The sequence below is a fragment of the Mesoplodon densirostris genome, chromosome 4, assembly GCF_025265405.1.
Source record: "Mesoplodon densirostris isolate mMesDen1 chromosome 4, mMesDen1 primary haplotype, whole genome shotgun sequence".
Lineage (NCBI taxonomy): Eukaryota > Metazoa > Chordata > Mammalia > Artiodactyla > Ziphiidae > Mesoplodon > Mesoplodon densirostris.
In genome coordinates this window covers 50,903,378-50,919,177 of record NC_082664.1, presented here as the reverse complement: position 1 = coordinate 50,919,177, position 15,800 = coordinate 50,903,378, and positions in this window count along the sequence as shown.

Sequence of the window (15,800 nt, the reverse complement as noted above, 5' to 3'; positions counted from 1 at the left end):
CCCACACAGCAGGTAGAGCAGGCCTTCCAAGTATGAGAATCGGATCCTATCTCCCATCCAGACCATCCCAAGGCCTCCTATTGGGCACAGAATGAAGTACCAGCACCTCAACCTGGCATACAAGGCCCCGCATGATCTGGCCTGGCTTCCTCCCTGCCCTCCTCCTCTACCTTGTCCGCTAAGCTCCAGCCCCATGGCCCTTCTGTTCCTTGAACTAGCTATGCTCTTTCCCATCTCAAGCCTTTGCCCTTGCTGTTTGTGCTGATGCCTTCCACTTACCCTTCCACACCCAATCCCCACGCTTTCCAACCGTGTTCTGTGCCCCAGCAGGCGGACTGTGTGAACTGCATCAATGGACACTCTCACCTTCTGGTTTCCTATTGGAATTGGCCAATGGGAAGCACTAGCAGAATATCAGAGAGAGGGAGGAAGGAGATTTTTTTTAGGGTATTTATTCCCCCTGCTCCTTCCTGGCTTGGTCCCTGGGGATTGGCTGTATATCTTTACCAAGGGCCATGATTCCTACGGGACCTTCTCTAACTTTTGGCAACCCCTCCTCCCTTTGGCCCTGCAGGCCTCGAGTGCTCCTGTCTCCCCCCACTTTTGGTAGCCCTGGGGTATTCCCTCTCTCTTGCTAGTTTCATTAACGTTCATTGTCTGCACTTTTATACAGAGTCACTTTTGTGTGTCTTCTGCTTCCTGAAAGACCTCGGCTGTCACACTGTTCCTTCTGCAGGCTCCCCTCTGGGCTCTCTGCGTGCTGGTTTCTTCCTTCCCTTAAATCTCAGCTCAGATTTCACCACCTCAGGGAGGCCTTCCCTGACTACTCACTATCTCATTGCCCACCCCTGCATCCTACCTCCTGCCTTTCACTCTTTATCACAACATATTTTTAATTTCTTGCATTACAGTGACTATAATCTGATGCTATCTTTTGTTTTGTTGTCTCATATTTGTCTCTTCTAACTAGGTTGTAAGCCAAGAACAGAAGGAACCTTGTCTGTTTCATGCCCCACTGTGCCCCCAGTGCCTAGAACAGAGCTTGTATGAAGTAGGCAGACAATAAACATTTTTTGAAGAAATGAAAAGCTGATTTTTCTGGTTCCTGAAAAGCCTGGATCTCAGGATGGCATGTATGTCGGGGTGTCATAAGCAGGTCAGGAAGTTGTCTCATTTCCTTAAAGTTTTATTGCATAAGGTGCCAACAGTGCTTCTCAGGTATTATTTGTTAACTAGCTCAACCACCAATAGAAGAAGTAGAAAGGAAGATACATAATAATTACATTTCAAATTTAGCCCTTTTAATGGAAACATGGAAGGGGATCCCTACCATCCTCTCTCTCTGTCTCCTTTACCCTAGTTCAGATGTATCTAGTCTCAGCTGGGTAAGGAAGCTGCCTTGTAGTTCTTTCAAATCTTGAGGCCATGGAGTTGGGGATAGTGCTAAATGCATATCAAAAACTTCTTTCATGCCAGAAAATGGAGAGTGTGCTCTGAGAGGGCTATGTTGGAATGCTCAGGCTGCATAAAAATACCAAGACAAGTGCCAGGCGGTTTAGTTCTTACCATTAGCTGATGGTGCCGAGTCACCATGGAACTTACACAGCTCTCTGGGCTGCATCCCAGGCCCACTGAGTCATACATTCCAAGAGATGTGTTCAGGAATCTGTACTTTTTAAGTTCTGTAGATGCTTGTGGGACACAGCCAGAGTAAGAGCCACTTGACTGGCGTAAGGAGGATGGGTTCTACTTAGTTCCATAAATTCAAGGAGCTAATTGTGTGGGTTTTTTTCTAGCCTCTAAGTTTTTTTTTTTTTTTATTGGACTATGGTTTGTTTATAATGTTGTGTTAGTTTCAGGTGTACAGCAAAGTGAATCAGTTATACATATACATATATCCACTCTTTGTTAGATTCTTTTCCCATATAGGCCATTACAGAGTACTGAGTAGAGTTCCCTGTGCTATACAGTAGGTCCTTATTAGTTATCTTTTTTTTTTTTTTTTGTGTGTTATGCGGGCCTCTCACTGCTGCGGCCCCTCCCGTTGCGGAGCACAGGCTCCGGACGCGCAGGCCCAGCGGCCATGGCTCACGGGCCCAGCCGCCCCGCGGCACGTGGGATCCTCCCGGACCGGGGCATGAACCCGTGTCCCCTGAATCTGCAGGCGGATTCTCAACCACTGTGCCACCAGGGAAGCCCTATTAGTTATCTATTTTATATATAGTAGTGTGTATATGTCAATCCCAATCTCCCAATTTATCCCTCCCCCCCATAACCATAAATTTGTTTTTACATCTGACTCTATTTCTGTTTTGTAAATAAGTTCATTTGTACTATTTTTTTTAGATCCCACATATAAGTGATATATGATATTTGTCTTTCTCTGACTTACTTCACTCAGTATGATAATCTCCAGGTCCACCCATGTTGCTGCAAATGGCATTATTTCATTCTTTTTATGGCTGAGTAATATTCCATTGTATATATGTACCACATCTTCTTTATCCATTCCTCTGTTGATGGACATTTAAGTTGCTTCCATGTCCTGGCTATTGTAAATAGTGCTGCAAAGAACATTGAGGTGCATGTATCAAAACTACAATGAGGTATCACCTCACACTGGTCAGAATGTCAATCATCAAAAAATCTACAAACAATAAATGCTTGAGACGGTGTGGGGAAAAGGGAATGCTCCTACACTGTTGCTGGGAATATAAATTAGTAGAGCCACCATGGAGAACAGTATGGAGGTTCCTTAAAAACTAAAATTAGAGCTACCATATGATCCAGCTAATTGTGTTTTAAATTTCCCGAACAATTAACCCAAGGTTGATGGGCCAAACACATTTTGTGTTTGAGTCAATAGATGTTTCCTTTCATGTCTTTGGAATTATTTCTCATAGCAATTGGGGTCTTGAGAACTTGGCGTTTGAAGGCTAATGTTATTTTTAGTTTATAAAGTAAGCAAATGAAAATCGGAGAGGTTAGCAAACTTATTTGATCACAATGGCATTGAGACCATGTTCCTTCTACCTGTAAGCCTTATTATAACTCAATAGTCCATTGCATAAAACTCTTTATTTTAAAATGAGACACCCATCAGGACCCTATACAGTCTTCTTTGTTTCCTCTTGACCCTTCCAATATGCCTATACATATTTCCTTAAAAGGCAGCCTCATCAATGAGTTTGGCATTGCTGGGTGGGCCCTGTTTTCAGATGCCCTCTTCAGTGCTGTCTTTTCTGTTTGTTGCTTATAAAGTAGCAGGCATCTGTGTACCAAACTGCTGTGTTCACTGGTCCATGTCAGCTTCTGGTCCTTATGTGTGCGCATTCATGTTGTACAAATTTATAGTAATATCACATCTAGAATTCTATGATATACATCTTCTACTTATATCATGAATATTTTAAAAATCAACTTATAATTGTGTATAATTTACACATAATAAACTGTACCCATTTAAGTATAGGTAGTTGAGTTTTGACCGTATTCACCCTGTAACCACTACCACAATCAAGATACCAGATATTTCCTTTACTACTAAAAAATTCCCTCATACCCTACTATGGTCAATCTCTCCCTCCACTTTTGGCCACAGGCAACCGCTGATCTGCTTTCTGTCACAATAGATTAGTTTTCATTTTCTAGAGTTTCACACAAATGTTATAATATATAGGTGTGATTTTGTGTCTCATTTCTTTTACTGAGCATAATGTTTTTAGATGTAATTTTTTTTCATTTTGTCCTAGTTTTTTTTTTCACCTAATTAAAATTTCTTTTTTACCTAACATCTCTAGTGCCACCACCAAAACCCCTGCTCACTTAAACCAGATAACTTAAGCTTGGCATCTATATTTTCTATCCCTTCTGTCAATATTCATACAACCATATAGACATACAGGGGAGACTACGTAGTTCAGTCTGTAAAGGTCATCCTCCATGGACACAGAAAAGAACAGCAAAAGGTAGAGAATGGATTTGGAAGGGCAAAGGGAGACTAATCAGCAGAGGTAGGTAGGTATTCTCACTTCACAGATGAGAAAACTGGGAAACTCAGAAGGAGCCTACAAATGGTCAATGACAGAGGCCCTCCTGACTCCAAATCCCACATCTCATTTCCTTCCAAGAGTGTTTTTTTGCTCAATAAAATTATGAAGGTCCCAAGGGCAAGGATGTTTAGCACCAGGAGAAAAGATAATATTAGTGATGATTATGATGATGTTAGTCATGGTGGAGGTGATGATGTTGATGATGGCAATTATGATGATGATGGTGGCAGTAGTGTTGATGATGATATGATGATGATGGTAATGGTGATGGTGGTGATGATGAAGGTGATGGTGGCGGTGGTGGTGATGATGATATGATGGTAGTGGTGATGGTGATGAGGAAGGTGATGGTGGTGGTGGTGATGATGGTGATAATGATAATGGTGATGATGATGATGATGGTAGTGGTGATGGTAGTGATGATGAAGGTGATGGTGGTGGTGGTGATGATGGTGATAATGATAATGGTGATGATGATGATGATGGTAGTGGTGATGGTAGTGATGATGAAGGTGATGGTGATGGTGGTGGTGATAAGGGTGGTGAGGAAGGTGATGGTGGGTGTGGTCATGATGATAGTGATAATGATAATGGTGATGATGATGATTATGATGGTAGTGGTGATGGTGATGATGGTCGTGATGGTGGTGATGATGGTGATGGTGGTGGTGGTGATGTTGGTAGTGGTGATGGTGGTGGTGATGATGAAGTCGATTGTGGTGGTGATGATGGTGATAATGATAATGGTGATGATGATAGTGGTAGTGGTGATGGCGGTGATGAGAAAAGTGATGGTGATGGTGGTGGTGATGATGCTGATAGTGATAATGGTAATGGTGGTACTCTAAAGAACACTGAGATCCAGGGAGAACTAAAGAGAATAGAAAACAACCCAACCTTTCCACAGTGCTTTCACCTATTTTTTTCTCATTTCATCTTATAACAATCCTGTGAGATGTGTATTATTGTCATTCCTATTTTAGATGGGGAACCTGAAGCCAAACTGATTTCTCAACCACTGTCAAGAGAAGCAGATATTAAACATTTAGTCCACTCTTTATATTCAGGTGTTTGTGAAAATCAATAAGCAAGTGTTTTAGTGGCATATATTAGGCATTCAACAGATTTAAAAAATACTGCCAATTTTTCCTTCTTAAACCAAATTTCCTTCATGCCGAGTTATTAAGCCTGTTAGATAGAATGAGTTGATCTATTTAAACTAGGAGAGATTCCTATTTTGTTGCTGTTGTTGTTATTGTTGTCCTTAGGTGGGGAGATGAAGATGCAGATAAATGTATATGGTAAGTTCCGTTTTCATTAAACGACCATTAAACATACTGCCCTCCGACTTCCAGTTTGGTCTGGACAAGCTGCAGCAGTTTCAGGAAATCAGCAGGTGGGAGGAGCGAGACGTCAGGGGGTTACCCCCCAACTCCAGCCCATCCCCTCCTTGCTTGGCCCTGGTTTGGGCAGCTGGCCACAGTTCCCACTGGGCAGCCCCTCTTTCCACAGCCATGAACCTGACAAGGTCCCTACGGTGTCATGATCCTTTATCTGAACTCTTAGGCTTCAGGGTGGTAACTGCCTCCGGCTGTTTCCAGTTGCTGGTTGTTTTATCGTTCCCTTAACCCTGCGCGCGCACCTTTTGTGAAACCACACCATTATTAAGCTAATAATGCTCAGCCCCTAACCACCCTGTGACCTGCTTTTTGGTGCTGGGCTGGGAGTTTGCAAATTACACCCTTCTTTGCGGCAGCTCCCCGCCAGTGCTGCGCATGCGCGGTGCGACAGGGATCCTGCAGGGGCCGAGGGATGTGGTCTTCCTTCCCCTGCCTTGTTCTTCCTGTTCCAGTCATCTCACAAAGGCAAGTCCCCCAGGCACCGGGGTCCAGCCTCCTGCTTTTTTCTGACACTCCCAGGAACGTCCTCATTGTGCCCTCTCTCAAGTGCTGGGTTATATCTACTCCGAGCTCTTTCCCTTGGTTCCCTGGCCCCAGGAGTGCTAGCTGCTATTTTACAGTTAGTTTTCTGTGTTATCTCAGTGAGCCCTTTCACGTATTCAGATCTCCAACCTGTTTTTCGTTTTATTGTGGTAAAAAACACATAACATAAAATTTATCATCTTAAACTTTTTTTTTTTTTCGGTACGTGGGCCTGTCACCGCTGCGGCCCCTCCCGTTGCGGAGCACAGGCTCCGGAGGCGCAGGCCCAGCGGCCATGGACCACGGGCCCAGCCGCTCCGCGGCACGCAGGATCCTCCCGGATCGGGGCACGAATCCGCGTCCCCTGCATTGGCAGGCGAACTCCCAACCACTGCGCCACCAGGGAAAACCCTGTCTTAAACATTTTTAAGTGTTCAGTTCAGCTGCACTAAGTGTATTCACATTGTTGGGAAACAGATTAACAGAACGTCTTGATCTTTTATTTATTTGTTTGTTTATTTATTTATTTATTGGAGTGAAATGGCTTTACACGGTTGTGTTAGTTTCCACTGTACAATGAAATGAATCAGCTATATGTATACCTATATCCCCTCCCTCTTGGACCTCCCTCCCACCCTCCCATCCCACCCATCTAGGTCATCACAGAGCACCCAGCCGAGCTCCCTGTGCTATACAGCAGGTTCCCACTTGCTATCTGTTTTACACATGGTAATGTATTTATGTCAAACCTTGATCTTTTAAAACTGAAACTCTGTATCCATTAAACAATAACTCTCCTTCCCTGCTCCCCAAGCCTGCAACTACCATTCCACCTTCTGTCTGTATGAATCATGTAAAGATCTCTGACTCTTTTAAACATTCTCTTTATCAAAATAATTGGCATGGTTTCTGTTTTCCTGATTGGACTCTGATGTATCTCTGTAAATAGTTCCTTCTTTAAATAATTTTCAATTAAACTCCTTAAATGTGCCCCCTGACTCCTGCTGAGATCCCGACTGATACATTATCTTGGGAGAATAACAATTGTTAAAATAACAGTAAAGATGAAAGCCCTTTTTAAACCAAAAAACACTGTATATTATTACCATTAGTACTAGTACTAGTAGTGGTAGTATTTCATAAGAAACCTCCCCTGCAGTGTCCCTTGAAGCACCAGCATCCAGAGAAGAAGGATGCCAAACACTAGAAAATGACTGTGGCTTCAAAGTTTCGACAGATCCTTTGTGGCTCTAGGCCTGAAGGTCACAATGAAAAGCCAAGACAGGAATTCTGTCCCCTTTTGTAAGAGAGGGTGTGGGGAACATAATAGAAGTCTCATATTTATATTCACAAGTTAATGTGGGGAGGAAGCCAAAGTGTCTGTGTCCTTAAGTGATACTGAGGCTCTGGCTCCAATCAAGACAAGGCTCTGATCCCAGATGTCCGTCCCCAGAGATTCAGTGACACTTCAACATCCTGACTTAAAATGAACAATCTGGTTGCTTTTCCAGAGTAGTAAATGACTGGAAAATCCCCAAACACCAGCCAACTCACAAATGCCAGAAAGTCCTTGCAGCCATAGCCCTGGCCAGAGATTTCCCTGCAGGGCAGGGTCCCCCAACCTCCTTAAGAGGAGCCCTCCTTTCTGCATGGGTCATCTGGTAAAATGAGGCTTCAGCGTCTCCCAGGGGCTGGAAAGGGACGAGGAAGCCAGGGTATTGTGGGCAAGTCCAGCGAGGAGAGCCTTGGCTTCCCTGACTAGGGCACCCTGTCTGGCTGTGCATTCTGGTGGATACAGTCATCCCCTGTCAGGAAAGAAGGCCTCAAAACACCAAGTCTGAGGGAGAAGAGTAAGACATTTCTGCAGCAGCCATTAATCAAGAAAACCTGGGCAAAAAGGGCAGGCCCTTGCTTTCTTCTGGAACTATTTGACTGGCTTACTCTCTTTGTACTTGGATGGGGTAACTGTGAGGAAAAGCTCATCTATGTGAGGTTTGTGGCTGGATGTTATGGGACACACACATGAGCTACTCCTCCAATGTCCAGGAGTTCTATAAGCCCCAAGAAATTATTTGTAAAATTATTTGTGTGTGCATGGGGATCTGGAACAATTTTCTGGGGCCTGTAAATGTCATCTGATTCACAAAAGAGTCAGTGTCACCTCCCTGCCTCTTTCCCCATCCCCAAGTTGAGAACAGCCCTAGATTATGAATCACTGGAGGGCAAGGCCATGACTTTCATCCTTGAATCTCCAACAGCATCCTTCCTGGTATGAGTTGTGCATAGTCTTTTGTTTCTGTTTTTTAAAATAAAATATAGGTTTTGTTTGCCTCTGGAAATCTTAGTATTTTGTTTTTCTCTTTTTCCTGTAGTTGTTGGCTATATATAAAATTGGAAAATGTTATTTTTATGAAAAGTCTTATAGGCTATTGCAAGCACACTTTTTTGTTTATTCTTTTTTTTTTTTTTTTTTTTTTTGAGGTATGTGGGCCTCTCACTGTTGTGGCCTCTCCCGTTGCGGAGCACAGGCTCCGGACGCGCAGGCTCAACGGCCGTGGCTCACGGGCCCAGCCACTCCGCGGCATGTGGGATCTTCCCGCACCAGAGCACGAACCCGTGTCCCCTGCATCGGCAGGCGGACTCTCAAACACTGCGCCACCAGGGAATCCCTGTTTATTCTTTTTTTAAATTTTTACTTATTTTTTAAATTGAAGTATAATTGTGTTAGTTTCAGGTGCAGAGCAAAGTGATTCCATTTTTTTCAGATATGCTTCCCAATTTGTGCATAGTCTTTTAATGAGTATTTACTAAATTGAGCATAGATTAACAGACTTCAACTTCTAAGGAATCCACAAATCCTTTCCATCCTGAGGTGGGCTTGTGATGGGATATCCTTTCCAGGATCTCAGTAACAGTTTCTTCTGTTTGTGGACTGGCTCTCCCCACAGGAGTCAGCATCAGAGAAGATAAACACTAATGTAGGAGGTTGAGCGCTAGTACTTGTTTCCCCACCAACACTCCATGCTTCCCCCGATCCCCACTTCATCATCTGAAAAATCATAGTCTCTTCCTGTCTCTACTACTCAATGAAATTTTTATGGGAAATCATGATACAAATGAGAGGAAGGAATTTTATTATAAACTCGAAGTCAAGGTACTAGCATTAACAGATGTCATAGGAGTCGGGTAGTTACTTATACTTCCAGGTTATTAGAGAGGAAAAAAGAGATAAGTTGAGGGAAGAAGAAGAGATATAGTGAGATACTGTCTTTAAGATCATTGTAAAGTAATGTGACATAGTGTAGGGGAGTAGGGAAGAAAGATAGCTTTGAGGACCTCGCTATAAGATAGAGCAATGGAAATGAGTCAGAACAGTGAAATGAGTCTGAATAGTGAAAAGACTATATTATTTTTTTAACCATTATCTTCTTGGTTGGAATTATTTTCCTCCTAATTTTATTATGACTCCTAGTCTAAGTGAGATGTTAAGAGGATGGGATGGGGTAGGGAGTGGGCACCATATTTCATTATTGTAGAAGGCACATTTCCCACCTTCCAGCATCTCTGGGGATCAATTGATAGTGTCAGCTGGGCTCAGTGGAGATGCAGCTGTAAATGGTGCTCCAACTTGGACACGGTTGCTCATATTGCCATCAGCTCAGTCGAATTAAGTGCACTGTTCTTACTAAAGGTGTTGAGTTGCCATTTAAAAGGCCCTCAGAAAGATTACACTATGACTTGGCATTGAAATGAAAAATTATCATGTGTGCAAAAAGGTGTAGAAACAGAGCAACAGGGCTTTGATATTGGTGACGCAGATATACATGGTTGGAGGAATGAACACAAGTTCATAGTTTTTGCAAAGCAACAACTGAGTGCTTTCTGGAAGCAAAGAGAGGAAGAACCATCCCTGAAGTAGAAGAAGCTCTTACTGAGATCTATGATAGGGTTGCCATCACAAGCCCAGCTGAGTGACCGGAAAAAATGCCAACAATTCTTGAATTAAAAAAAGTCAAAGCAAGGAGAGGCTTGCATAACTGTGGAGTCTATTGTTAAGGCATTGTGTCCTAGTTGAATGGACAGTGTTTTTTCCTTCACGGTACATAAGGAAAGTTGTGTCTTAGAATCAATGGAAAATGGTATAAATGCAGGCTTATGACGTTCAGGGAGCCACCATCATTTTACAGAAAAGGAAGACAGACCCAATGCCTTCTCTGCTGGTGGGCTCACTCTTAGGAGATTTGGCACAGAGTTGGCAGACAGTTGGCCAGGCCTGTGAGAGTAGGAACATCAGTATCCAACCCAAATGACTAACAAACAGGAGATAGAACAATCTCAAGTATAGAGGGGGAAAGAACCAGTCCTCCTCTTAGACACATGATCTTGAGATAGACAGAGGATTAAAAAAAAAAAAAGCATAGTTTTTTATTTAAAGAAAATGTTTACAGTTCTGGGATACTTCTTATAAAATAGTGAAAATTAAACCTAAATTCTTGAACAGTATAGTAGTTTCATACCCCACCACAAATATAAAATATTTTAAAGTCAATTCACCTAGTAAATATTTAATTGTCTTGGAGATTATACTTTTAAATTTGCCAAGCATGATTATTTATAAGCAGATTAAATTTTATATAGTCAATTATTAATGTCCCTAAAGTAACAAAATCACTTCAGATTAATAAAAGGACCAGAAAATTAATGATTGCATATATCTACATTTCTGCCAAATTTCTGTTAACAAACAGAACAGGAATATAAAGAATACAGACAAGTTTTCTCCTTATCCATTCCAACCCATCCCCACCTTGACTTTCTTCACGTGTGGATGAAAAAGCCTAGACATTTCAGGTTCTTAATCCTCCATCATGTTTATAATAGTTCTTAATCTGGGGCTCAAGGATTATAGGATGGGCTCCAGTTAGCCTGTGCACCTCTGAAATTATATGAAAAATCCTGGATATTATGTGCGTTTTGTTGGTGTTGAGGAGAGGGGTACCAGTTGTCATCAATTTCTCAAAAGTGTCCATTTTTTAAAGAACAAAAGAGTCCGTGAACCCCTGGTCAGCATCGTGGGTCAGTTGTGACCTGGCCCTGGGCCCCTCCTGACTATGGGCACTTTGGTGGGAGTTTTGCCTCAGCAGGAGCCTGGGCGAGACCCAGCAGCATCTGAGGGTGACTCTGTAGACAAAAGATACCTGGGAGATGGGCTTTCTGATTCTGTCTTGGTTTGGGGATTTGGCTGCCCAGATGTCCCTGCTCTTCCTCAAAATAAACAAAGACAAACTACTGCATTCCTGTGCCATCCAGGTTTAATCTGGCACTTTGAACTGTGTTTTTAAGTGACAGAAACCAGGTCCTAATCCTTTCATTTTCCTCTCCTTCTGGCAGGTCAGAGATACCCTGACTGTGATAAGGATAAGCTTATGGGGGCGCTGAAGGGGCAGACATCCAGGCCACTTGCCAGGGGTGGTGACTTTTATGCTCTAATTTGAAAATGTAAAAAGGCTAGTTTGGATGGATTCTCATTGAGTTCCATGGAATTCCTCTGTCTCCCAGGCCTGGCCTGGATTAAACTGATGCTCAGCCTCTGAAAATCCTAGGTTAAGAGGGGACTTGAGAGCTAAGACTGTCCCACACTTAACATCAGAATTTGTTGGAGAGCTTGTTAAAAACACAGATTTCTTGGATTACCCCCAGAGATTCTGATTTAGTAGGTCTAGGGTGGTGTCCTGGAATTGTTATGTTTGTTTGTTTTTAAAATAAATATCTCCAAGGGATTTTGAGAAAGGGGCCCTAAAGAGTTTTATTCTTCCAAACGTTGAGAGCTGGGATGAAGATAAGGATCTCTGGGCCCTCATACATTCTGTCCTTCTTGAGTTGATTTTGTTGGGTCTGTTGGGACAGCACTTCTCCCCACCAAGAGAAGGTACCCCTGGAAGGGGACTGAGTGTGGCGTGAAACATCGAGGCTAAATCCATAACCAAGATTTGTCTGTCAGAGGCTGCACTTTTCACAGCCCTGGATCCCACCAAGGCTGTGCATTGAAGACCAAAGAAGAGAATGTCCCAGGTAGCAGTTTCTGTAGCCTTCTACCTGGGAGGAGGCAGGGGGTATCCTGGAAAAACTCCCATCCCAGAGTACTAAGTCATTCATTCATCTGTTCATTCATTCATCTTTTCATTCATTCACTCAACAAACACGTGACTGCTTACCACATGTGCTAAGCACTGTGTCAGGTGCTGGGATTCAAGGGTGAACAAGACACAGTCTGTGTCTCGGTGGAGTGCTTACTCTAATAGAGTGAAAGACACTAAAAAACAGTTCTGAAGTTTCTATAGGGAAAGGGACAGGGGCTTCAATATGATTTTAAGAGAGAAAGGGAGTGGCATAGAGATTTATGCTGAAGGTGATTCTGTGTTGCAAAATGACTGGTCTCCTCTCATGTTATCCGTTTATTTGGGGTAGATGGTAAGGAAAAGCTGATGGGGACTGTCAAGTGGCCCTCTGCCCCAACATAACACTGAGCCACCCCTTGGTGCCAACATCAGAGAATAAATAAGACATTATCTGATTTATTTAATCAATCATTCAATCAATCAGTTGGTTAGTTAATGACAGTTGCAAGTGCTAAGAAGTATGCAGCATTCTCGGAGTTCTTAAAAGAATGCTTAGTCTGGGATAGGGCTTGAGGGAAAGATTTCTTGAACAGGTAACTTTTAACCTGAGACCAGAAATAAGAGGTAAGAAATGGAATGGAATGAGTGGTGTGTTGGGGCCCGGCCAGAAGGACTGAAGCTGACGAAACGTGAGGGAAAATACCACAATGAGGTTAGAGGGAAACAGGGTAAGATCCTGCAGGGGCTTATGGAGTTTTTCCTTTCTACCTGTTGGTATGTGATCTTGAGAAAGTTTCCTAGTTACTCATCTGTAAAACGGGGGACAGACCCAACCTCATAAGGCTTCAGTAAGGATGAAAACCTGCTTTGCAAAAAAGTAGCTTTACAAAAACAAAACGATTATGAGGGCTCGGTATCTGAGAACTCAATTTACTCACTTCAACGTGGTAGACTGATTGGGCAGGAGCCCAGATGGGCGCCTCCTTCACTCCAAAAGCCTTTCTGTGTTGGGGCTGGAGGCAAGTGTGCCCTGTCCCCTCAACACTGGCCCTGACGGTCATGCCTGTTCAGAATCTTCCCTGAGCTCGACCAGAGGTGGCATTTCCTCCAATAGGCTGTCTAGCTTCTGGAAGTTGTCCTTATTTCTGGGTGTGCTGTCACTTCCATTTACTCTTGTGATTTCTCTGACTTAATAAATTCTAGCTCATTCATTTTGTTGATTTTTAAAAAGTAAGTTTGGGTAAAACACAAGGACCTGCTGTATAGCACAGGGAACTATGTTCAACATCTTATAATAAACTATAATGGAAAAGAATCTGAAAAAAGAAGGTACATATATATTCTATATATTCAGATACATATATATATATCTGAATCACTTTGCTGTACACTTGGAACTAAAACAACATTGTAAATTAACTATACTTTAATTTAAAAATGGTTAAAAAAAGTGAGTTTGGGAACAGCACCCTGAGGTTAGACAAGCATGCATTTCTTATAACTCAGTAAATCCATATTAATGGAATCTTTGGACACTGAGGAATCAACATGACATTTGGTGGTGGCGTCATGGAACAGGAACCTAGAATTTATTTTAATTTTATATATCAAGTACCACATGGTACACAAATGGTCAGTGGAAATTTTTTGATGAAATGGGGATCTGTCTGCTCATCACTCTCTCCTCTCTTTATTGTCTCTCTTTTTAAAGGTTGGGTAAATACACACATGCAGAATTTCTAGATTGAACCTGATTATCTACCCTGAAGATCTTGTCAACTTTACGAGAGTTTATATAACACCTCTCTTGTCATGAACAGGTGCATCCTCACGTAAGTGCTTCTCCTTCTTGATTCCATATGTGTTTATTAAAATTTAGCCAGAAAGGAGATTTCTATGCTTTAATGATGAAAGAAGCATAGGAAAAATATCTTTGGGCTAAGAGTCAGGGACCCTGAGTCCTAATGTTGCCTTAGCCATTTGCTAGCTGTGTGACACTGCACGGGATGGATTTGACATCAAGTAGCAGAAAACTCTACATGTGGCACCTTACAAAAGAGAGACTTTTTTTTTTTACACATAACAAGAAGGCTAAAAGGTGGAAGTTACTGGATTGATTCAGCTGCCAGCTGAATGATGTCTTCCAGGTACCCTGTGTCTTTCCCTTCCACAATCCTTAGCACGTGGGCCTTTTACCCTCATGCTTGTGGCTTTATTGTCACAAGATGCCCACCCCAGCTCCAGACTATGCAGAATAAACAGGGAAGGATGATACATCCATAGCTGGCTAACATTCCCAAGAAAGCAGATTTCCAAGAAACCCTCCCATTAGATGCCACTGGTTGGAACTGTCAGATAGCTACTCACAGCTGCAAGGGAGACTGGGAAAATATTTAGATGTTTCACCTCGTAAAGTGGAAAGTAGCAAGGGATGAGGGAACTGGAAATGCCTATAGGATTAGTCAAGGGGCAGCATCTGCCCTGGTGTCCTTGGACAATTTATACCATTTTGGAATCAGTTTCCTCAGCTATAAAATGAGGTGGTTTAACCAGGATCTAGATGGCCTCTGGAGCTCCTTGTTGTTCAAAAGTAGGAATTCTCAAACTTTAATGTGCATACAAATCACTGGAGATCTTGTTAAAATTCAGGTTCCAGGGGTGGGGCTGGGATGGGGGTAGGGTGCCTGAGAGTCTGCATTTCTAACAGGCTCTCTCTCAGGTGATGGTGATGCTGCTGGACCACACTTTGATTTGCAAGGTTCTATGAGTCATTAGATATCTATCTCTGCTTTCCTCAGTAGACAAGCCAGCTTAAGGCAAAGACCATACAAATTCCTTAAGTTGCCTAGAATGACTTTGAATTCTCAGAACTGTGCATGCACATTCCTCCTGTTTTTTCGGCATTTCTAGGCACAGAAGAAGTATAAGAGCTAGAGTCTCAGTCTTAAGGGCAGTATAACTAGTTCGAATAGAGACTAGGACAGAGGAAAGAACTTTTCTAATTGAACTCTCACAACCCTGTGAGGCCAGCCTCATCGCTCTCATCTCACACATGAGGAATCCGAGAATCAGAGACTCAGGGTAAATCACTTTCTTAAGGCTGTGCAGCTGGATTAGATTCTAACCCAGGTCTCTGACTGCGAGGCCCATGTTTTCCATTTCACCATGCTGATTCCTGCAGAGGCCCACGTGTGAGAGACAACAAGGGCAAATACAAGAGAGCCCCCAGCTTAGTGATGATTAGCTTGGTACAAACCTGTCCATGCTGATTAGTCTCCATTTGTCCCTCCAGATCCATTCTCCACCCTCTGCATTCCCTGGGAGGCTGACCTCTGCCTGGCCACTGGCCTCCCGTTGGGACTGGCCAGTGGAATCACCCCCAAGAGACTGGAGTGTGGGAGAGATGGAGGTTGAGACATTATTCATGCCCTTTCCCCATGCTTTGGCAGTTGCTCTTTCTCAACTTTAAAGCCACGACTTGGGTGCCCACTTCTATGCCTCTCACTCGTTCACAGTAAGTGCTCCCCTCCCCGTGCCCTCAGGCCCGGGGGAGAACTGCTTTCCCTCTTGATGGTGCTTGAGTGCCTCACTGTCCGTTTGTGTTTCCCTTCACCCTGCCCACCTCCCTGTAAACAGTCCCTTGATTGCCTTTGTGAGGTGCTGCGTGTTTTCTGATGACACCGTGATTCACTGACTCATTTCTCCCA